The sequence below is a fragment of the Pongo pygmaeus genome, chromosome 1 (genome assembly GCF_028885625.2).
Source record: "Pongo pygmaeus isolate AG05252 chromosome 1, NHGRI_mPonPyg2-v2.0_pri, whole genome shotgun sequence".
Lineage (NCBI taxonomy): Eukaryota > Metazoa > Chordata > Mammalia > Primates > Hominidae > Pongo > Pongo pygmaeus.
The window spans coordinates 118643518-118668483 of record NC_072373.2 but is presented as its reverse complement, the minus strand read 5'-3'; the positions used below and the strand labels follow the sequence as shown (position 1 = coordinate 118668483).

General features: G+C 38.9%; 1 long non-coding RNA gene across 1 annotated transcript in view; it reads right to left on the bottom strand.

Annotated features, from left to right (window-relative positions):
• Positions 1–24328, bottom strand: part of LOC134738196 (uncharacterized) — a 30235-nt gene extending 5907 nt beyond the window's left edge. Inside the window, exon 1 of the long non-coding RNA XR_010123807.1 lies at positions 24204–24328. This is a non-coding gene — a long non-coding RNA (uncharacterized LOC134738196). The remainder of the gene's footprint in view (positions 1–24203) is intronic.
• Positions 24329–24966: the final 638 nt, after the last annotated feature.

Sequence of the window (24966 nt, the reverse complement as noted above, 5' to 3'; positions counted from 1 at the left end):
AGAGCTACTAGGCTCTGGGCTGGTATGGGGGAGTGTCTGCAAAGAGTCCTGTGATGTGATCCATCTTCAGGTCTCTCAGCCATGGATACTGGCACCTCCTTCAGTGGAGGAAGCAGGGGAGTGAAGTGGGCTCTGTGAGGGTCCTTGGTTGTAGTTTTGTTTAGTATGCTGGTTTCCTCGCATGCTGGTTGTGCTAGCAGAGAAGTGGTCATGTAGACAGACTCAGGACTTCTGGTTAGCCAGGATGTTACAGAGAGTGAAATTAGCTGTTGTTTTCTCCTTTCTTGGAGCTGCGTTGTTTTTTCATAAGTTGCTGTAATGGCTTGAGTAGGTTGGCCTCCAGCCAGGAGGATGCACTTTCAAGAGAGCATCAGCTGCCATAGTATGGGGGCATATAAGCTTGCCCTAAGGTCACCTAGATAAGTATTCAGGTTTCCCAGATGATGGGCAGGGCCATAGAACTCCCAACAGATTCTGTCTTTTGTCTTCAGCTACCAGGGTAGGTAGAGAAAGACCATCAGGTGGGGGCAGGGTTAGGCATGTCTGAGCTCAGACTGTTCTTGGGCAGGGCTTGCTGCAGCTGGTGTGGGGAATGGGGGTGTGAGCCTCAGGCCAATGGAGTTATGTTTCCAGGGAGATTATGGCTGCCTCTGCTACATCATACAGTCACCAGGAAAGTGGGAAAAAGTTGGCAGCGACAGGACTCACCCTGCTCCCACTCAGCCAGCAAGGCCAGTCTCACTCCCACCATGCCTCACCAGCAGCACCAAGCCTATATCCAGGAAGCTGGTGAGAGGGCTGAGATCTTGTTCCAGGCTATAATCCTCCCTACTGAGAATGCAAGCAGGGCTTTCAGGTCCCACCCATCCCCACCTGCCGTGGCTTCTGTGCTCATATCTGCACTTCCTGTTCATCCCCCCCAACCCCAGATTCAGCCCAGAAAAATTCATGCTCAGTCAAAATTATTACAAAGTTCAGCTGGGAGTTTTCTTCTTTCTGTGGTCCTTCCCCAATTCCATTGGCAGCCCTCCCCCAAAACTCAAGTGAGATAAAGCCAGAAATGTCTTCCTTGGGCTTCCGTGGGGACTAGTTCTCACAGGGCTCTTCCTACTGCTTCTTTTACTTTTATATTTCACTCGGGTTTCTAAAGTTATTTCAGCTCTAGGTGAGGTTAAATCCCTGTGATCTGGATTTTCAGGTTCTCCAGGGAGGATGTGTGTTCAGAGGTGAAATTTCCCCCTCTCACACTTTGGGCACTCACAGTTTTTTGGCTATCTCATGGAGTTTGCAGTGGTAAGCCACTTATTTCAAAGGGTCCATGAATTCTTTTGTTTTCCTAGTATGTTCCTGCAGTAGTTCTTGGAGCAAAAGTTCACAATGTGAGTCTCTGCATGCTGTTCTGTCCATCTGAGTGGGAGCTGCAAGTTAGTTCTGCCTCCTGTCTGCCATTTTTTTTCTCCTCCTAAAACACTTTTTGAATCTGGGCCACTATCCTTTGTTCAATATAGTGTGTCAAAAGTGAAATATTGAATTTCCAAGCCTTGGCTTCAAGATGCCTCGCAGGTTATGCTCTTGCATTTTGGAATACATAGAGCCATAAAAAGAAGCTAGATAACTTTAGCTGCATGAAAGAACCTGTTGAGATCAGTGCAAGAATATTCCAACTAATCTTCATACAAACTAATGGCCCACAGAACTTTTGAGGATATAAAATTATTGTTGTTTCAAGCTAAATTTGGGAGTAATTTGCTATGCAGACAAAGATAACTGAATCAGAAAATGATATCTGGAAATTGGGTGCTGCACAACAAAAAATAAAATGTTTCACGGGCTTTGGGACTAGGCAATAGGTAGAGGCCAAAATATAGTGAGGAAAATGCTTTTGGGACTGGGAAAATAGTGACTCATATATGTAATATGAAACAATTGGCAAAACTGGGCATCTGAGTCCAGTGCAAATTGTTACATCACAAAATCGTAAGCATATAAAATAACTGCTTTTTGAAGCCATTAAGTTTGGGATGGTTTGTTGTATAGCAATAAAAAACTAAGACTCATTTTGACATTATCTTTTAATCGGCATATTTAGTCCATTTATATTTAATGTAATTACTAATTTGGCTGGGTTTCTATCATCTTGTAACTTTTTAATTTATCCAATCTATACTTTGTTACTTTTTTTCTGCCTTTCTTGTTTTCTTTTGTATTAATGAAGTTTGTTTAGCATTTCATTTTATTCCCTCCATTGGGTTTTTTTAGTTCTACTTCTTTGTGTGAGTGGGTAGAGAAATGAAGAGAGGTTTTTTTCTGTTGCCTACAAAATCTTGGAAAATAGAAAATACACCTAATAATTTGTGAATCTAGGAAGAGTTATAGAAAGACCATTGCAAGAATCAACTAGCTTCTTACATCTTCACAAAAGGTACAGAAACAGAGAGATGAACTAACAAAAGAACTCTTTTGTTTTCAAGCAGAAATCAGAGAAAATATAGAGTTCCAAGGACTTACTGTGCTGGAAAGTAAAATAATTTCTTATCTTTTATCTATTCAGCTGGTAAACTCTTCTCAAAGTGAGAAACAGACTCAGGATACATATTCAATCAAGAGTGTGATCCTTTGCTAGAACCTCTGAGAGATTAAGCCAGTTCTTAGTAGAGTTTTTGGCCACTCAAAGTGTTCCTAAGAATATTAAGGTCATGTTTCAACAGCAACCTGATATACCTACACTAAAGAGTAGTCTGTCTCAGAAAAAAAAGTATGGTTATTGCTATTGGGGTATGGCATAAACCTAGTATGACTCATTGCAATGTACTAAATTTTTTTAGACACACTACTAGAAAAGACATTATCACTTTAGATTAAAAGGGACTAAGATGGTTCAAAATGAGAAAGGGATCTCAGACCCCCACATTTGTATGAACAGAAAGCAAACTAAGAAAACTATTTAGCTGCAAATATAGTCAATTTCTTCTAGAAAAGAAAAAATGTCTCAGATGACAGAGCCCAGAACCCAGATAACAGAACCAAGTTCCACAGAGAGCTATGAAATAGGGAACCACTCCAGAAGCAGAATCAGACCCCAGTGACAGAACATCTCTGGCTCAGTGTAGGGAAACCTGACAGTATTTGCCTAGTGGAATCTCAGAATAGCTATGGGACAGCAACTGCTATAGTTTTCTCATTTTATTGGCAAGTGTCTATTGCAGTTATCATCTCCCTGTCTCACTATTGTAAATTGGTAGTGTGTATGGCACATAAGTTGTCTTTTTAGTTCAAAATTCCTGTAATTGAGAAGAGCCACACTTGAGGAGTTATGCCCAAAAAGGCTCAATGATATCTAGACTCAGTGCGAATCACTAGATCATGGATTTTAAGCCTGATGCCATAATTAGATGACACCTTGTGTTTACTTGGACCAAATATGCATATTTTGCATGTGGGAAATGGAAATTATTTGTAGCCAGAGTGCGGACTGTTACAGATTGCAAATGGCTACAAATTCTTTGTAGCATCTCCTATCAATAGATGGAACATATTTCTCTACTCTTTAAAGCTGATTTTTTTTTTCTTTAAGACGCGGTTTTGCTCCGTCACCCAGGCTGGAGTGCAGTGGCACAAACAACCACTGCAGCTTTGACCTCCAGGGCTCAAGCAATCTTTCTGTCTCAGCTTCCCGAGTAGCTAGAACTACAGATGAACAGCATTACACCCAGCTTTTTTTTTTTTTTTTTTTTCAGTAGAGACGAGGGTCTCACCATGTTGTTCAGGCTAGGCTTGAACTCCTGGGCTCAGCAATTCTCCTGCCTCATCCTCTCAAAGTGCTGAGATTACAGGCATGAGCCACTGAATCTGGCAAAAGCTGAAATAATCTTATGATTTGCTTTGACCAAGAGAAAGTGATATACGTGACATGGTTAGACTGCTAAGCCTACTTCTCAAGAGGCCTTGTGGCTCTTGTCTATTTTGAATAATTCTGCGTTTCAAAGCAGCCTGAGTCTCAGAAAGATATAGCCCAGTTGACAGCACCAACTGCCAGATATGTAAGTCAGTCCATATTAATTCATATAGTCCTAGCTCAGGTGTGAAATGTCTGCAGCTAGATGAATGTCCACAAGTGAGACCAGTATAAGAACCAACCATCTGAACCCAGTACAAATTGTTAAGTCACAGAATTGTAAGCATATAAAATAATTGCTTTTGAAGCCACTAAGTTTGTTGTGGTTTGCTATATACAGCAATAGACACCTAAGACTCATTCTGACAATATCTGTCCTGTAATTGGCATACTCAGTGTATTTACATTGAATGTAATTATTAATTTGGCTGGGTTTGTGTCTATTGGCTGTTTGTTTTTTTTAAAAGAACAAATTGTTCCACCTGTATTACTTTACTCTATCTTTCCTGTTTTTTTTGAATTAATGATTTTTAAAAATTATTTTATTTTATCACCCTCTATTGGATGTTTTTAGTTCTAGTTCATTGTGATATGGACAGAAGGCAAGAAAATACTGGGTAGAAGAGGGCGGTTCCCTGGCAAAGGCCCCACCCTCAAGCCTGAAAACCCGGGGCCCTAAATGGGAAGAGGCATTCCTGTTTTCATGCCCAAAAGTTGCCTTTTGGTGTACGTATCCTGTACACAGATAAACCCCAACCCTTTTCTGTTCATCTCCATGAGATATGAACAGAAGAGCAGAAGAGCAGAGGAGCGGAAGAACAACATGGCAGAGAAGAAAAGAGAAGGAGCATCTAAATGTTGAGAGGAGTTCAGCTGGGGACAATCAGAGAGGAGACTGGCCTCAGGATGGCCAAACTCCAGGGGAAGATCAACTTTCCATTCCATCCCCTTTCAAGCTTCCATCCATCCCACTGAGAGCCACCTCCACCACTCAATAAAGCCCCCACATTCATCATCCTTCAAGTCGATGTGTGACCTGATTCTTCCTGGATGTCAGACAAGAGCCCAGGTGCCAAAAGGGCACTGAGCTTGTTAACACCTAAGCCATCGGCAGGTGGCAAAGCTAAAAGAGCTCGCTGTAACACATGCCTACTTATGCTTTGGCAGTTGCCGGTACCCACCCCTAGATGGTGCCATGGGGACAGAGCCCATAAGTGCTCACCCTGGCTCCTGCACCTGCCATCTGTGTGCTCTCCCCCTCATAAGGGGTTTGAGCGCAAGGTAGCTGAGGAGACGAGCCACACCCCTGTCACACATCCTGAGAGGGGGATCAGGGAACTTTCCTGTTTCAACTGTATTTTTAAAAAAATTTATTGATACATTATATTGGTACAATACATTATATTGGTACATGTGAAATTTTGTTACATACATGAAATGTGTAATGATCAAGTTAAGGTATTTAGGGTATCCATACATCAAGTATTTATCATTTATATTTGCTGGAAAGACTGCAAGTCATCTCTTTTAGCTACTTTGAAATATATAATACACTGTTGTTAACTATAGTCACCCTTCTCTGCCATCAAACATTAGAGCTTATTCCATTTTATTGTATATTTGTACTCATTAATCAATCTCTCTTCATCTCCTTACCCATGCATCCTTTCCAGTCCCTGCTATCAATGATTCCATTCACTATATCCATATGATCAACTTTTTTATCTCCCATATATGAGGGCAAACATGTATTTGTCTTTCTGTGCCTGGGTTATTTTACTCAACATAATAACTTCCAGTTCCATCTATCTTGCTGCAAATGACATGATTTCATTCCTTTTTATGGATGAATAGTAATCCACTGTGTATATACATGACATTTTCTTTATCCATTTGTCCATTGGTGGGCACTTAGTTTTGTTCCATGTCTTGGCTATCGTGAATGGTGTTGCAACAAACATGGGGGTGCTGGTATGCCTTCGATATGCTGATTTCTTTTTCTTTGGATAAATACCCAGTAGTGGAGTTGTCGGATCACATGGTAATTATATTTTTAGTTTTTTGAGAAATCTCCATGCTGCTTTCTTTTCTTTCTTTCTTTTTTTTTTTTTTTTTTTTTTTTTTTGAGACAGTCTTGCTCTTGTCGCCCAGGCTGGAGTGCAATGGCGCAATCTCGGCTCACTGCAACCTCCACCTACCTCCCTGGTTCAGGCAATTCTCCTTCCCCAGCCTCCCAAGTAGCTGGGATTACAGGTGCCTGCCACCATGCCTGGCTAATTTTTTGTATTTTTAAAAGAGATGGGGTTTCACCATGTTGGTCAGGCTGGTCTTGAACTCCTGACCTCAGGTGATCCACTCGCCTCAGCCTCCCAAAGTGCTGGGATTACAGGCGTGAGCCACCACACCCAGCCCTCCATACTGTTTTCTATAGTGGTTGTACTAATTTACTAATTTATATTCCAAACAACAGTGTATAAGAAAGAGTTCTCTTTTGCCTGTATCTTCACCACAACCTGTTAACTTTGTCTTTTTAATAATAGCCATTCTAACTGGGGTAGGATAATATCTCATTATGGTTTTTATTTGCAGTTTTGATTATTAATGATGCTGAGCATTTTTTCATATATCTGTTAGCCATTTGTATGTCTTCTTTTGAGAAATGTCTATTTATGCCCTTTGATTATTTGTTTTTTTATTTGTATAAATTGAAGGCAGTACAGGTGTTGCTTTGTTACATGTATAAATTGCATGGTGGTGAGGTCAGGGCTTTTATGGTATCCATAACTCAATGTACATTGTACCCATTAAGTAATTTCTCAATCATACCCCATTCATCTGCTCACCATTCCATTCTCTTGCTATCATTGCACATTCTACATGCATGTGTGCACATTATTTAGCTCCCAGTCATAAGTGAGGATACGTGATATTTATTTTTATGCATGTGAATCTTTCACTTAAGATAATGGCCTCGAGTTCCATCCATGTTGCTGCAAAAAGCATGATTTCATTCTTGTTTATGGCTGAATAGTATATCATTGTCGATATCACATTTTTTAATCCAATCATCTTTTTAAAAAACTTTTATTTTAGGTTCAGGGGGTACATGTGCAGATTTGCTATATAGGCAAATTGCATGTCATAGGAATTTAGTGTACAAATTATTTCATCACTCAGGTAAATAAGCATAGTATCTGATAGGTAGTTTTTCAATTTTCACCATTCTCCTACCCTCAACGATATCTAGACTTGCTGCAAAGGCCATGATCTCATTTTTCTTTATGGCTGCACAGTATTCCATGGTGTATATTTACCAAATTTTCTGTATCCATAGTACCATTGGTTAGCATTTAGGTTGAATCCATGTTTTTGTTATTGCAAATAGTTCCACCATGAACATACACATGCATGTGTCTTTATGGTAGAGTGATTTAGATTCCTTTGGGTACATTTCCAATGGGATTGCTGAGTCAAATAATTCTGTTTTAAATTTTTTGAGGAATCACAGAATTGCTTTCCACAATGGCTGAACTATCTTACATTTCCACCAGCAGTGCATAAGCATTCCCTTTTCTCCATAAGCTCACTAGCATCTGTTATTTTTTGACTTTTTAAACAGTAGCCATTCTGACTGGTGTGAGATGATATCTCATTGTAGTTTTTATTTGCATTTATCTCATAATTAATTACATTGAGCATTTTGTCATGTACTTGTTCATTGCATGAATGTCTTCCTTGGAAAAGTGTCTGCTCATGTCCTTTGCCCACTTTCTAATGGGGTTGTTTGTTTTCTGCTTGTAAATTTAAGTTTCTTATAGTCTGGATTTTACACCTCTGTTGAATGCATACTTTCCAAATATTTTCTCCCATGATGTAGGTTGTTTACTCTATTGATAGTTTCTTTTGCTGTGCACAAGCTCTTTAGTTTAATTAGGTCCCATTTGTTAATTGTTGTTTTTGCTGCAATTGCTTTTGGCATCTTCATCATAAAGTCTTTACTAGGTCCTACAGCCAGAATGCTATTTCCTAGGTTATCTTCCAGCATTCTTATAGATTTTGATTTTTGATTTAAGCCTTTACTCCATCATGAGTTATTTTTTGTATTTGATGTAAGGAAGGGGTCCAGGTTCAATCTCCTGCATATGGCTAGCCAGTTATCACAGCACCATTTATGGAATAGGGAGTCTTTTCCACATTGCTTGTTTTTTGTAAATTTTGTGAAATATCAGATGGTTCTGTGTGGCATTATTTCTGGGCTCTTTATTCTGTTCCTTTGATCTATGTGTCTGTTTTGTACCAGTACTGTGCTGTTTTGTTTACTGTAGCTTTGTAGTATAGTCTAATAATGTGATGCCTCCAGCTTTGTTCTTTTTGGTTAGGATTCTCTTGGCTATTCAGGCTCTTTTTTGGTTCCATATGAATTTTAAAATAGTTTTTTTATACTTTTGTGAAAAATGTTGGTACTTTGATACAAATAGCATTGATCCTATGAATTGCTCTGGGCCATATGGCCATTTTAACAATACTGATTTTTCCTATACATGAACATGGGATGTTTCTCCATTTGTTTGTGTTGTCTCTAATTTCTTTCATCAGTGTTTTGTAATTGTTATAGAGGTCTTTCACTTATTTGGTTAGCTATATTCCTGAGTATTTTATTCATTTTGAGGCTATTGTGAATGGGACTGCATTCTTGATTTGGCTCTTAGCTTGGATCTTGTTGGTGTATAAAAATGCTACTAATTTTTTTTTTTCTAAATGAAGTCTTGATTTTTTTCCCAGGCTGGTGTGCAGTGGCATGATCTTGGCTCACCACAACCTCCACCTCCCGGGTTCAAGTGATTCTCTTGCCTCAGCCTCCTGAGTAGCTGGGATTACAGGTGTGCCACCACACTTGGCTAACTTTTTTTGTATTTTTAGTAGAGACAGGGTTTCACCATACTGGCCAGGCTGGTCTTAAACTCCTGACCTCAAATGATCCGCCCACCTCAGCCTCCCAAACTGCTGGGATTATAGGTGTGAGCCACTGCGCCTAGTGTATGCTACTGATTTTTGTACACTGATTTTGTATGCCAAAACTTTGTGGAAGTTGTTTATCAGATCAAGTAGCTTTGGGGCATAAACTATGGAATTTTTCTAGGTATTTAATTATATCATCTTCAAACAGAAATAGTTTGTTCTCCTGGCTTACTATGTGGATGCCTTTTATTTCTTTCTCTTGATTGACTGTTCTGGCTAAGACTTCCAGTACTATGTTGAATAGGAGTGGTGAGAGAGGGTATCCTTGTCTTGTTTCAGTTTTCAAGGAGAGTGCTTCCAGCTTTTTTTCATTCAATATGATGTTTGCTGTCAGATAGTCATAAATGGCCCTTATTATTTTGAGGCATGTTCCTTCAATGTCTAGTTTGTTGAGGGCTTTTAACATAAAGAGATATTGAATTTTATAGAAAGTACCTTCTGCATCTATTCAGATTATCGTGTGTTTTTTGTTCTGTTTATGTGGTGAATAACATTTATTGATTAACGTATGTAGAGCCAGCCTTACACCCATGGGTAAAGCCTACTTGATCATGGTGGGTTAGCTTTTTGATGTGCTGCTGGATTTGGTTTGCTAGTAGTTTGTTAAAGATTTTTTGCATTTGTGTTCATTAAGGATCTTGGCCTAAAGTTGTTTTGGAGCTGTTGTGTCTCTGCCAGGTTTTAGTATCAAGATGAGTACTCATAGAATGAGTTAGGAAGGATTCCGTCCTCCTCAATGTTTTTTTAATAGTTTCAGCAGAAATGGTACCAGCTCTTCCTTATATATCTAGTAGAATTTGGCTGTGAATCTGTCACTTCCTGGGCTTCCGCTGATTGGTAGAACTTTAATTACTGATTCAATTTTAAAACTCACTATTGGTCTGTTCAGGGATTCAATCTCTTTCTCGTTCAATCTTGGGAGGTTGTATGCATCCAGGAATTTATCAATTTCTTTTAGGTTTTCTAGCTCGTGTTCATAGACAAAACCTTATTTTCATTATTGCCTTTCTAAGCCTTTCATGGTAGTTTTCTCCTAGTCACTCAAGTGGAATTTTAATACCACAAATATACTGTACTTTGTTTATATAGTGTATGTATATTTTTGACGCCTAAGAACCAATTATTTCCTGATTGGTGGCAATATCATTTCCATTGATAATGCATATAATACTTGATTTTTATATTAATGACATTGGAGCTGATGGAATCTTTGATACTTTCACTATTTTAGGACACTTGGTAATATTTAAATAACATTTAATTTTGTATGTTTTTTGCAATTTGGTGTGACTTAGGGTCACAGCTTATAGCATTGTTAATTCTACTCATTACATCTTGAGGTATAAAGTGCCTTCTGATTAATGTATTTATGTATCCCATTTATGTATTCTTTTAAAATAAAATAATTGAATTCACAGTCATAGCATGACTAACAAAATTGAATTATAACAAATATTCTAGTTAACTTTATTAAAGTTATGCAATTATATTTGCAGAATGACAAGTTTCTGTGTAAACTTGGCCAATCCTACACTTTCCCCTCTTGCTTGCGAGTCTTGCGTACCAAGAATGCAACATCCAGCGATAAGGAGGAACTGTACAGAACAGCCCAGTCATTGTCCTCATCTCTCCTGGAATAGGATGTCCACAAAGCTTTAGCACAGCAATCCCAGTTACACCCAGAAGATAAAACCCAGAGCAAAATGCTTTTGGGGTCTCTCACCTGTGGTACAATGTGGCACACAAAGACAAGACCCTATCCATCCTGGGCAGCTTCCTTGATCCATGGGGCGCTGGCTCAACTTATTTTCATTCTTACTGCCTACCAGGGAGTAATGCCTGCCTGACTTGTGAGAGTATTCTGTTTTAAAAGACTAGGCTTAAGAAGCAAAGTGGTAGCAGTGTGACTGCTATGCATCTGGGTCTTCTATGAGCCCCTGCCAGAGTCAAGAATACTTGCAGATCTCCGGCAGATTGGTGTGTGCAAAATTTTCTGCCAAACATAAGAATCTTAGAAGAAATTAGTGAGGTATTTAGAGTCCTTTCCTCAGATTAGTGACTGCTGTATGGTGCCCCTATCCCAGGGGTGGATACCAGTGCATAGTATTCTGCTTAACAATGTTTAGTGCTTCTCTCTCTCTGCTTTATTTATTTATTTATTTTTGTATATTTCAATAGAGACTCGTGTATTTTCAATATATTTTAATCAACCACAATCAAGTTTTCTTCTTTTGATGCTCAAATGGTAATACCTGGTCACTTAGAATTTCCTTTAGGTTAGGACTTGTTTTGTTTAGACATCACTTAAATTACTGTTTTTCTTTCTATCACAAAAATTATTTAAGGGTCTTCTTGTTTCTTTCTGGTCCAGACATAAAATCAGAAATTTCTTAAAGTAGCCGTCATTTCAGTAGAAAAACAAAGTATTAGAAATCATGATTTGAGCATCTTTAATGTTTATTAAAGATGACAATTTGCTCTACACCAGTTCGAAATAAAGAGCTATAAAATAAACATTGTGAAATTTATATTTTAAGGTCATAAATTTATATTGACATTTCCTATTTACTTTTAACATTGTAATGTTACTAGTTAAATTTTTTGATCCAATATTATTCCTTTTTTTTTATTATACTTTAAGTTCTAGGGTACATGTGCACAACGTGCAGGTTTGCTACATATGTATACATGAGCCATGTTGGTGTGCTGCATCCATTAACTCGTCATTTATATTAGGTATATCTCCTAATGCTATCCCTCCCCGTTCCCTCACCCCATGACAGGCCCTGATGTGTGATGTTCCCCTTCCTCTGTCCAAGTGTTCTCATTGTTCAATTCCTACCTATGAGTGAGAACATGCAGTGTTTGGTTTTTTGTCCTTGTGATAGTTTGCTAAGAATGATGGTTTCCAGCTTCATCCATGTCCCTACAAAGGAAATGAACTCATCCTTTTTTATGGCTGCATAGTATTACATGGTGTATATGTGCCATGTTTTCTTAATCCAGTCTATCATTGATGGACATTTGGGTTGGTTCCAAGTCTTTGCTATTGTGAATAGTGCCACAATAAACATACGTGTGCATGTGTCTTTACAGCAGCATGATTTATAGTCCTTTGGGTATATACCCAGCAATGGGATGGCTGGGTCATATGGTATTTCTAGTTCTAGATCCTTGAGGAATCGCCACACTGTCTTCCACAATGGTTGAACTAGTTTACAGTCCCACCAACAGTGTAAAAGTGTTCCTATTTCTCCACGTCCTCTCCAGCACCTGTTGCTTCCTGACTTTTTAATGATTGCCATTCCAACTGGTGTGAGATGGTATCTCACAGTGGTTTTGATTTGCATTTCTCTGATGGCCAGTGATGATGAGCATTTTTTCATGTGTCTGTTGGCTGCATAAATGTCTTCTTTTGAGAAGTGTCTGTTCATATCCTTTGCCCACTTTTTGTTGGGGTTGTTTGTTCTTTTATTGTAAATTTGTTTGAGTTCTTTGTAGATTCTGGATATTAGCCCTTTGTCAGATGAGTAGATTGCAAAAATTTTCTCCCATTCTGTAGGTTGCCTGTCATCTCTGATGGTAGTTTCTTTTGCTGTGTAGAAGCTCTTTAGTTTAATTAGATCCCATTTGTCTATTTTGGCTTTTGTTGCCATTGCTTTTGGTGTTTTAGTCATGAAGTCCTTGCCCATGTATGTCCTGAATGGTATTGCCTAGGTTTTTTTCTAGAGTTTTTATGGTTTTACATCTAAAATTTAAGGCTTTAATCCATCTTGAATTAATTTTTGTATAAGGTGAAGGAAGGGATCCAGTTTCAGCTTTCTACATATGGCTAGCCAGTTTTTCCAGCACCATTTATTGAACAGGGAATCCTTTCCCCATTTCTTGTTTTTGTCAGGTTTGTCAAAGATCAGATGGTTGTAGATGTGTGGCATTATTTCTGACGGCTCTGTTCTGTTCCATTGGTCTATATCTCTGTTTTGGTACCAGTAACATGCTGTTTTGGTTACTATAGCCTTATAGCATAGTTTGAAGTCAGGTAGCATGATGCCTCCAGCTTTGTTCTTTTGGCTTAGGATTGTCTTGGCAATGCGGGCCCTTTTTTGGTTCCATATGAACTTTAAAGTAGTTTTTTCCAATTCTGTGAAGAATGTCATTGGCAGCTTGATGGGGATGGCATTGAATGTATAAATTACCTTGGGCAGTATGGCCATTTTCATGATATTGATTCTTCCTATCCATGAGCATGGAATGTTCTTCCGTTTGTTTGTGTCCTCTTTTATTTCATTGAGCAGTGGTTTGTAGTTCTCCTTGAAGAGGTCCTTCACATGCACTTGTAAGTTGGATTCCTAGGTATTTTATTCTCTTTGAAGCAATTGTGAATGTGAGTTCAGTCATGATTTGACTCTCTGTTTGTCTGTTATTGGTGTATAAGAATGCTTGTGATTTTTGCACATTGATTTTGTATCCTGAGACTGCTGAAGTTGCTTATCAGCTTAAGGAGATTTTGGGATGAGATGATGGGGTTTTCTAAATATACAATCATGTCATCTGCCAACGGGGACAATTTGACTTCCTCTTTTCCTAATTGAATACCCTTTCTTTCTTTCTCCTGCCTGACTGCCCTGGCCAGAACTTCCAACACTATGTTGAACAGCAGTGGTGAGAGAAGGCATCCCTGTCTTGTGCCACTTTTCAAAGGGAATGCTTTCAGTTTTTGCCCATTCAGTATGATATTGCCTGTGGGTTCATCATAAATAGCTGTTATTATTTTGAGATACGTCCCATCAATACCTAATTTGTTAAGAGTTTTTAGCATGAAGGGCTGTTGAATTTTGTTGAAGGCCTTTTCTGCATCTATTGAGATAATCATGTGGTTTTTGTCTTTGGTTCTGTTTATATGCTGGATTACGTTTATTGATTTGTGTATGTTGAACCAGCCTTGCATCCCAGGGATGAAGCCCACTTGGTCATGGTGGATAAGCTTTTTGATGTGCTGCTGGATTCAGTTTGCCAGTATTTTATTAAGGATTTTTACATCAATGTTCACCAGGGATATTAGTCTAAAATTCTCTTTTTTTGTTGTGTCTCTGTTAGGCTTTGGTATCAAGATGATGCTGGCCTCATAAAATGAGATAGGGATGATTCCCTTTTTCTATTGATTGGAATAGTTTCAGAAGGAATGGTACCAGCTCCTCCTTGTACCTCTGGTAGAATTTGGCTGTGAATCCGTCTGGTCCTGGACTTTTTTTGGTTGGTAGGCTATTAATTATTGCCTCAATTTCAAAGCCTGTTATTGGTCTATTCAGGGATTCAACTTCTTCCTGGTTTAGTCTTGGGAGGGTGTATGTGTCCAGGAATTTATCCATTTCTTCTAGATTTTCTAGTTTATTTGCATAGAGGTGTTTATAGTATTCTCTGATGGTAGTTTGTATTTCTGTGGGATCAGTGGTGATATCCCCTTTATCATTTTTTTTTTGCATCTATTTGTTTCTTCTCTCTTTTCTTATTAGTCTTGCTAGCAGTCTATCAATTTTGTTGATCTTTTCAAAAAACCAGCTCCTGGATTCATTGATTTTTTGAAGGGTTTGTGTCTCTATCTCCTTCAGTTCTGCTCTGATCTTAGTTATTTCTTGCCTTCTGCTAGCTTTTGAATGTGTTTCCTCTTGCTTCTCTAGTTCTTTTACTTGTGATGTTAGGGTGTTAATTTTAGATCTTTCCTGCTTTCTCTTGTGGGCATTTAGTGCTATAAATTTCCCGCTACACACTGCTTTAAATGTGTCCCAGAAATTCTGGTATGTTGTGTCTTTGTTCTTACTGGTTTCAAAGAACATCTTTATTTCTGCCTTAATTTCATTATGTACCCAGTATTCATTCAGGAGCAGGTTGTTCAGTTTCCATGTAGTTGAGCGGTTTTGAGTTAGTTTCTTAATCCTGAATTCTAGTTTCATTGCACTGGGGTCTGAGAGACAGTTTGTTACAATTTCTGTTCTTTTACATTTGCTGAGGAGTGCTTTACTTCCAACTATGTGGTCAATTTTGGAATAAGTGTGATGTGGTGCTGAGAAGAATGTATATTCTGTTGATTTGGAGTGGAGAGTTCTGTAGATGTCTATTAGGTCTGCTTGGTGCAGAGCTGAGTTCAATTCCTGGATATCCTTGTTAACTTTCTGTCTCATTGATCTGTCTAATCTTGACAGTGGGGTGTTAAAGTCTCCAATTATTATTGTGTGGGAGTCTAAGTCTCTTTGTAGGTCTCTAAGGACTTGCTTTATGAATCTGGGTGCTCCTGTATTGGATTCATATATGTTTAGGATAGTTAGCTCTTCTTGTTGAATTGATCCCTTTGCCATTATGTAATGGCCTTCTTTGCCTCTTTTGATCTTTGTTGGTTTAAAGTCTGTTTTATCAGAGACCAGGATTGCAACCCCTGCCATTTTTGTTTTCTGTTTGCTTAGTAGATCTTCCTCCATCCCTTTATTTTGAGCCTATGTGTGTCCCTGCATGTGAGATGGGTCTCCTGAATACAGCATGCTGATGGTTCTTGACTCTTTATCCAATTTGCTAGTCCGTGTCTTTTAATTGGAGCATTTAGCCCATTTACATTTAAGGTTAATATTGTTATGTGTGAATTTGATGCTGTCATTATGATGTTAGCTGGTTATTTTGCTCATTAATTGATGCAGTTTCTTCCTAGCATTGATGATCTTTACAATTTGGCATGTTTTTGCAGTGGCTGGTACCACGTTTGGTGCTTTCTTCAGGAGCTCTTTTAGGGCAGGCCTGGTGGTGACAAAATCTCTCAGCATTTGCTTGTCTGTAAAGTATTTTATTTCTCCTTCACTTATGAAGCTTAGTTTGGCTGGATATGACATTCTGGGTTGAAAATTTTCTTTAAGAATGTTGAATATTGGCCCCCACTCTCTTCTGGCTTGTAGAGTTTCTGCCAAGAGATCAGCTGTTAGTCTGATGGGCTTCCTTTTGTGGGTAACCCAATCTTTCCCTCTGGCTGCTCTTAACATTTTTTCTTTCATTTCAGCTTTGGTGAATCTGACAATTATGTGTCTTGGAGTTGTTCTTCTCGAGGAGTATCTTTGTGGCGTTCTCTGTATTTCTTGAATTTGAATGTTGGCCTGCCTTGCTAGGTTGGGGAATTTCTCCTGGATAATATCCTGCAGAGTGTTTTCTGACTTGGTTCCACTCTCCGGGTCACTTTCAGATACACCAATCAGATGTAGATTTGGTCTTTTCACATAGTCCCATATTTCTTGAAGGCATTGTTGGTTTCTGTTTACTCTTTTTTCTCTAAACTTCTCTTCTCACTTCATTTCATTCATTTGATCTTCAATCACTGATACTCTTTCTTCCAGTTGATCGAATCGGCTACTGAAGCTTGTGCATTCATCACGTAGTTCTTGTGCCATGTTTTTCAGCTCCATCAGGTCATTTAAGGACTTCTCTAAATTTATTATTCTAGTTAGCCATTCATCTAATCTTTTTTCAAGGTTTTTAACTACTTTGCAATGGGTTCAAACTTCCTCCTTTAGCTCAGAGAAGTTTGATCGTTTGAAGCCTTCTTCTCTCAACTCGTCAAAGTCATTCTCCATCCAGCTATGTTCCGTTGCTGGCGAGGAGTTGCATTCCTTTGGAGTGGGAGAAGCGCTCTGATTTTAGAATTTTCAGCTTTTCTGCTCTGTTTTTTCCCCATCTTTGTGGTTTTATCTACCTTTAGTCTTTGATGATGGTGACGTAAAGATGGGGTTTTGGTGTGGATGTCCTTTGTGTTTGTTAGTTTTCCTTGTAACAGTCAGGACCCTCAGCTGCAGGTCTGTTGGAGTTTGCTGGAGGTCCACTCCAGACCCTGTTTGCCTGGGTGTCAGCAGCGGAGGCTGCCAAACACTGAATATTGCTGAACAGCAAATGTTGCTGCCTGATGGTTCCTCTGGAAGTTCCATCTCAGAGGGGTACCCGGCCATGTGAGGTGTCAGTCTGCCCCTACTGGGGGGTCCCTCCCAGTTAGGCTATGCAGGGGTCAGGGACCCACTTGAGGGGGCAGTCTGTCCATTCTCAGATCTCAAACTCTGTGCTGGGAGAACCACTACTCACTTCAAAGCTGTCAGACAGGGACATTTAAGTCTGCAGAGGTTTCTGCTGCCTTTTGTTCTGCCATGCCCTGCCCCCAGAGGTGGAGTCTACAGAAGCAGGCAGGCCTCCTTAAGCTGCAGTGGGCTCCACCCAGTTTGAGCTTCCTGGCCATTTTGTTTACCTATTCAAGCCTCAGCAATGGCGGGCGCCCCTCCCCCAGCCTCGCTGCCACCTTGCAGATCAATCTCAGACTGCTGTGCTAGCAATGAGCGAGGCTCTGTGGGCATGGGACTCTCTGAGCCAGGCACGGGATATAATCTCCTGATGTACCATTTGCTAAGACCATTGGAAAAGTGCAGTATTAGGGTGGGAGTGACCCAATTTTCCAGGTGCTGTCCATCACTGCTTCCCTTGGCTAGGAAAGGGAATTTCCCTGACCCCTTGCACTTCCTGGGTGAGGCAATGCCTCGCCCTGCTTCAGCTCACACTCGGTGGGCTGCACCCTCTGTCCTGCCCCCATTGTCCGACCAGCCCCGGTGAGATGAACCTGGTACCTCAGTTGGGAATGCAGAAATCACCTGTCTTCTGCATCGCTCACGCTGGGAGCTGTAGACTGGAGCTGTTCCTATTCAGCCATCTTGGAACCACCCCCATATTATTCCTTTTTTAAAATAAAAGCCTTTATTCTTAACTAATTTTTTATTTGATAAATGTTTCAAAACCATGATATTTTTTAAATTTATGTCTTAGTTTTAACTAACAAAAATAATAATATACATTTATGGGGTACAATGTAATATTTTGAAATATGTATAATACACTGTGGAAAAATTAAATCAAGCTAATTAATATATCCGTCACCTCATCAAGTAATCTTTTTTTCTGGTGAGAACATTAAAAATCTACTGTTTTATCAATTGAAATGTATAATACATTAACTATGATCAATATGCTGTGCAATAGATCTCTAAAAGTTATTCCTACTGTCTAACTGGAACTTTGTATCCTTTCATCAACATTTCCCCTTTCCTCCTTCTCCCCCTCTCCACTAGCCCCCACCCATGACAGCCTCTGTTAACCACCATTCTTGTAAAAAATTGATTGGCTTTAAACACGTGGGTTTATTTCTGAGCTTTTATCCTGTTTCAATAGTTAACATCTTTTTTTTGCCAGTACCATTCTGTACTTATTACAACAGCTTTATAATATATTTTGAAATCAAAGAGTGTTATGTCTCCAGCTTTTTTTCCCTCAAGATTACTTTGGCTATTTGGGGTTTTATCATTCTATGCACATTTTAAGATTATTTCTTGTATTTCTGTGACAAATGCCATTGAAATTTTGATAGGGATGATGTTAAATCTGTAGATCGCTTTGGGTAGTATGAACATTGTAACAATATTAATTCTTTCAATTCACGAACATAAAATATATTTGCATCTATTTGTGTCTTTTTCAATGACGTCATTAATGTTTTACAGTTTTCAGTGTGGAAGTCTTTCACCTCCTTTATCAAATTTATTCCTAAGCATTTTGTAGCTATCATAATGAGATTGTTTTCTTGATTTTTCAAATATTTTATTGTTAGTGTATACAAACACTACTAATGTTTGAAAGTTGATTTTGTATCCTGAATTCATTTATAAACTTCATTTCTAACTTTTTATTGGAGCCTTTAGGGTTTTCTATATACAAGGTCATGTCATTAGTAAACAGAGACAATTTCACTTCTTCCTTTCCTATTTGGGCATCTTTTCTTTCTCTTGTCTAACAACTGTAGCTAGGTCTTCTAATACTGTACATTGAATACAGTAGGCATTTTTGTCTTGTTCCTGATCTTAGAGAAAAGTCTTCCAACTTTCTACAATTGGAGTGTAATGTAAGATGTGGGCTTATCATACATAGTCTTTATTCTGTTTGGGTATGTTTCTTCTTTTTTCTTCCCAGCATTTATTTTCAGTTCAAGGTGTACATGTGGTTTGTTTGTACATGCAGATTTGTCACATGGGTAAATTGCATTTCATGGGGATTCAGTGTACAGATTATTCTGTAACCCAGGTATTGACATCATATCCAATAGGTAGTTCTTCAGTCCTCACTCTCCTCCCAGCCTCCACACTCAAGTAGGACCCAGTGTCTACTGTTCTCTTCTTTTTGCCCATGTGTGCTTAATGTTTAGCTCCCACTTATGAGTTAGAATATGTGATATTCGGTTTTCTGTTCCTGTGCTAACTTGCTTAGGATAATGGCCTCCCACTCCATCCATGTGGCTGCAAAGGACAAGATCTCATTATTTTTTATGACTGTGTAGTATTCCATAGTGTATATGTACCACATTTGCTTTATCCAATCTACAATTCGTGTGTATCTGGGTTGATTCTACATCTTTGCTATTGTGAATAGTGCTATTTAGTAAAGACACATATGTCTTTATGGTAGAATAATTTATATTCCTTTGGGTATATTCCCAGTAATGGGAATGCTGGGTCAAATGGTACTTCTATTTTAAGTTCTTTGAGAAACATCCAGACTACCTTCCACATTGGTTGACCTAATTTACTGTCATCAGCAATGTATAAGTATTCCCTTTTCTCTGTAACTTTGCCTGCTATTTTTTGACTTTTAAGTAATAGCCATTTTGACTAGTGTGAGATGCTATCTCACTGTGCTTTTGATTTGCATTTCCCTAATGATTCATGATATTGAGCATTTTAAAATACGCTTATTGGCCACGTGTATGTCTTCTTGTAAGAAGTGTCTGTCCATGTCCTTTTCTCACTTTTTAAATGAAGTTGTTTGTTTTTGGCTTCTTAAGTTCCTTATACATTCTGGATATTAGACTTTTGTCAGATGCATAGTTTGCAAATATTTTCTCCCATTCTGCAGGTTGTCTGTTTACTCTGTTAATAGTTTCCTTTGCAATGCAGTAGCTCTTTAGTTTAATTAGGTCCCCTTTATCAAATTTTGTTTTTGTTGTAATTGCTTTTGGGCTCTTTATCATGAAGTCTTTGCTAGGGCCTATTTCCAGAATGGTATTTCTAGTTTTTCTTCTAGGGTTTCTATAGCTTTAGGGTTTATATTTATGTCTTTAATCCATCCTGAGTTTATTTTTGTATATGGAGAAAGGTAGGGGAGAGATCCAATACTCTGCATATGGCTAGCCCATTATCCTAGCACTGTTTATTGAATAGGAAGTCTGTTCACCACTGCTTGTTATTGTCAGGTTTGTTGAAGACCCAATGATTGTAGGTGTCTGGCTTTATTTGTAGGTTCTTTGACCTGTTCCATGGGTCTATCTGTCTGTCTTTGTACTAGTGACATGTTATTTTTATTACTGTAGGCTAGCAGTATACTTTTAAAGTTGAGTAATGTGATTCCTCCACCTTTATTTTCCTTAGGATTGATTTGGCTATTCAGGCTTTTTTGTTTCCATAAAAATTTCAAATAGTTTTTTCTAATTCTGTGAAAAACATTGTTGGTAATTTGGTAGGCATAACAATGAATCTATAAATTGCTTTGGGCAGTATGGCCATTTTAGCAGTACAGATTCTTCCTGTTCATGAGCATGGAATGTTTTTCTATTGTGTCATCTCCGACTGCGTTCAGCAGTGTTTTGTAATTCTCATTGTAGAGATCTTTCACGTTCCTGGTTAGCTGTATTCCTACGTATTTTATTTATTTTGTGGCTAGGAAAATAATAATGTGAATAGGATTGCATTCTTGATTTGGATCTCAGCTTGGAAGTTATTGGTGCATAGGAATGCTAATAATTTTTATGCATTGATTTGTATCCTGAAACTTTACTGAAGTTGATTATCAGTATCTGGAGCCTTTGGGCAGAGATGATGGGGATTTTAGGTATAGAATTAAATTTGTGAAGAGAGATAGTTTCACATCCTCTCTTCATGTTTGGTTGCCTTTTATTTCCTTCTCTTTACTGGTTGTCTTGGCTAGCACTTCCAGTACTATGTTGAATAAGAGTGGTGAGAGTGGTCATACTTATCTTGTTCCGCATCTCAAGGGAAATGCTTCCAGGTTTTGCTCATTCATTATGATACTGACTGTGTGTCTGTCATGAATGGCTCTTATTATTTTGAGGTGTATATCTCCAATGGTTATTTTGTTAAGGGTTTTTATCCGGAATAAATGTTGAGTTTTTATTTAAAAACTTTCTCTGTATCTATTGAGATGATTAGGTGCTTTTTGTTTTTAGTTCCTTTTATGTGATTAGCCAAATTTTTGCTTTGTGTATGTTGAACAAACCTTGCATTCCAGGAATAATACATAGTTGATCATGGAAGATTAGCTAATAATATGCTGCTGGATTTGATTTGCTTATAGTTTATTGAGGATTTTTATATCTATGTTCATCAGGGATATTGGCCTGAAGTTTTCCTTTTTATTGCATCTCTGCCAGGTTTTGGTATCAGAATGATGCTGACCTCATAGAAGAGTTAGAGAGGAGTCCTTCCTCCTTGACTTTTTGCAATGGTTTCAGTAGAATTCATACCAGCTCTTCTTTATACATCTGGTAGAATTCAGCTGTGAATCTCTCTGGTCAGGGATTTTTCTCATTGGTAGGTTTTTTATTGCTGATTCAATTTCAGAACTTGTTATTGTTCTGTTCAGGGTTTCAAAGTCTTCCTGGTTCAGTCTTTGGAGTTTGTAAGTTTATATGCAATCAGGAATTTATCCATTTCTTCTAGATTTTCTAGTTTGTGTGCATAGAAGTTTTTATAATAGTCTCTGAGGGTTTTTTTGTATTTCTGTATGGTTGATGGTAATGTTTCCTTTGTCATTTCTGATAGTGTTTATTTAGATCCTCTCCCTTTTTTCCTATATTAGTCTAGCAAGTCATCTATCAATCTTGTTCATTCATTCAAAGAAAAACCTCTGATTTTCTTGAGATTTTGTGTGGGGATATGGTTTGGCTCCGTGTCCCCACCCAAATCTCATCTCGAATTGTAATCCCCAAAATCCCCATGTGTCAAGGAAGGGACCTAGTGGGAGGTGATTGATCATGGGGCCAGTTTCCTTCATGCTGTTCTCATGATAGTGAGTTCTCATGAGATCTGATTGTCTTATAAGGGGCTCCTCCTGTTTCATGCTTCTCTCTGTCCTGTCACCTTGTGAAGAAGATGTTGGCTTCCCCTTCTGCCATAATTGTAAGTTTCCTGAGGCCTCCCTAGCCATGTAGAATTGAGTCAACTAACTATCTTTCCTTTATAAATTAGTACCTCACAGAGGTTCTTTGAATTTCCTGAATTTGAGTGTCAACCTCTCTAGTGAGATGGGAAAATTTTTTGTAGGCAACATCCTCAAATGTTTTCCAAGTTGCTTACTCTCCCTTTTCATTATGCCAATGAATCATAGACTCAGTGTCCTTACATAATCCCATATTTATCAGAGGTTTTGTTCATTTAAAAAATTCTTTTCTCTTTATTTTTGTCTCACTCAGTTAATTCAATGAACCAGGCTTTGAGCTCTGAGATTCCTTTCTCAGCTTGGTTTATTCTGCTCTTAATACTTCTGATTGTTTTATGAAATTCTTGTAGTGAGTTTTTCAGCTCTATCAGATCAATTTGGTTCCTTCTTGAAATGGCTATTTTGTCTTTAATCTGTTAAATCATTTTTACTGCATTCTTTAGATGCTTTAGATTCGGTTTCAACTTTTCCTGAATCTCGATGATCTTAATTGCAAGGTGGATTTGAATTCTACACTATTTCAGCCATTCCATTCTGGTTGAAAACCATTATTCAGGTACTATGATCATTTGGAAGTAAGAATACACTCTGGCTTTTAGAGTTGTCAGAGTTCTTGTGCTGGTTCTTTCTCATCTGTGTGCAATAATGTTCCCTTAAGAGTGGTATAATTTGAGTATAGACAGTTGGCTTCATTTTTGCAGGTTTTTGGAGGCCTGGGGCTTTTTTTGTGGCTGAAATCTTGTCCTTGGTTTCACAGGGGAGTATATTCATAAAGTATTTTTGGTATTGAAGTTTGGGCTGTGATCCAGTAGATGGTGCTTAGTGCAATGGCCAGTGATAGGCTCTTATTCAGCCATATGAATCGTCTATATTTCCTCGCACTTGCAGCTGTGCTCCCTCTCAGTGCTTTAAGAGTTTGAGTTCCTTTCCCTCTTAAGTGCTGTTTACAGATCTTCACTTGGCGCTCCCAGGGTGCACACCACAGCCCTGGAGAGTTCAGGCTTTTTATTCTCAACTCAGCTTGGAGGCAGCAGGTCCAGGCACCTTGGTAGTGGCAATGGCAGAAGGCCTTTCACTTGTCTCTTGGGGCTCCACCCCAGAGAAATGCAGAGCCATTGCCAATCAGAATAATCAGCCCAGGGTGGGTGTCTGCATATCAGGCCCAAGCTGGGAGGCCCTGCCTGGTGAAGGGCAAGGGGGACAGGCGGAACATGGGGAAGATAGTATGTCCTGTTCTCCATAGGGCAGCAATGGCATGCTGGAGGTGTGAGTAAAGCACTCAGGCTCTTTGTTCCTTCCCCAGCCTGGGCATACACTGCAGCAGCAGCTGCGACAGAAGGGCTGTTAGTTGCCTATGTGAACTCCATCTCAAAGAGACACAAAGCCACTGCCAATGGGAATGTTCAGCCAGGGATAAAATGGCTGTGCTGTGGGCCCAAGGCAGAGGCCCTGCCTGGTAAAGAGTAGGGAGTGGGGGCTTACAGGGTAGACAGATTGGGTTCCTCTCTTTATGGCAGCTGTGGAGTGCTACAGATGCAAGCAAACATCAGAGGCTTTACTCTTTCCCCAGCCTGAGGATAAAAGGGGAAGTACTGCTGCAGCAGCAATGACAGAGATCCTGTGGGTTGTCTCTGGGATTTCTTACACAGAGGAGCAAAGAGCCCCTACTGACTGATCCGGATGGGGCAGGGCAATTGTCCTGTCTGGGGTCCCAGATCAGGAGGTCCTACCCAGTGAGAAGTAGCATGGTCAGGGAAACACATGGAAAACATTCTGACAGCTTTTCCTTAAGGCAGCTGCAGTGTGATATAGGCCGGTGATAGTTCTTTAAAAATGTTTTGGCTGGGTGCGGTGGTTCACGCCTGTAATCCCAGCACTTTGGGAGGCTGAGGCGGGTGGATCACCTGAGGTTGGGAATTCAAAACCAGCCTGATCAACATGGTGAAACCCCATCTCTACTAGAAAAAAAACAAAATTAGCCAGGCGTGGTGGCGCATACCTGTAATCCCAGCTACTTGGGACGCTGAGGCAGGAGAATCACTTGAACCCGGGAAGCAGAGGTTATGGTGAGCCGAGATCGTGCCACTGCACTCCAGCCTGGCCAACAAGGGCAAAACTCCATCTCAAAAAAAAAATTTTTTATATTTAATTTTTGTGGCTACTATATATATATATATATATATATATATATATACACACATATATAGACAGAGAGAATGTGTGTGTGTATATATATATGTGTGTATATATATGTGTATATATATGTATATATGTGTATATATATGTATATATGTGTATATATATGTGTATATATATGTGTATATATATGTGTGTGTATATATGTGTGTATATATGTGTGTATATATATGTGTATACACACACAAACACACACACATATATGGGTTACATGAGCTATTTTGATACAGGCATGCAATGTATAATAATCACATCACTCACATTCTGTGTTGTCTTTTCAACTTGCTGATCATTTCCTTTGTTTTACAGAAGCTTTGTAACTTGCTGTGATCTCATTTGTTCATTTTTGCTTTAGTTTTCTGTGCTTATGGGGTATTACTCAAAAAATCTTTGCTCAATCCAATGTCCTGGGGAGTTTTTCCAATAATTTCTTTTAGTGGTTTCATAGTTTGAAGTGTTAAGATTTAAGGCTTCAATCAATTTTGGTTTTTTATTCAAACTTTTTTTTGGGTCTTTTTTCTTTTGGTGGATATCAGGGTCTTCCTATGTTACCCAAGTAGGTCTTG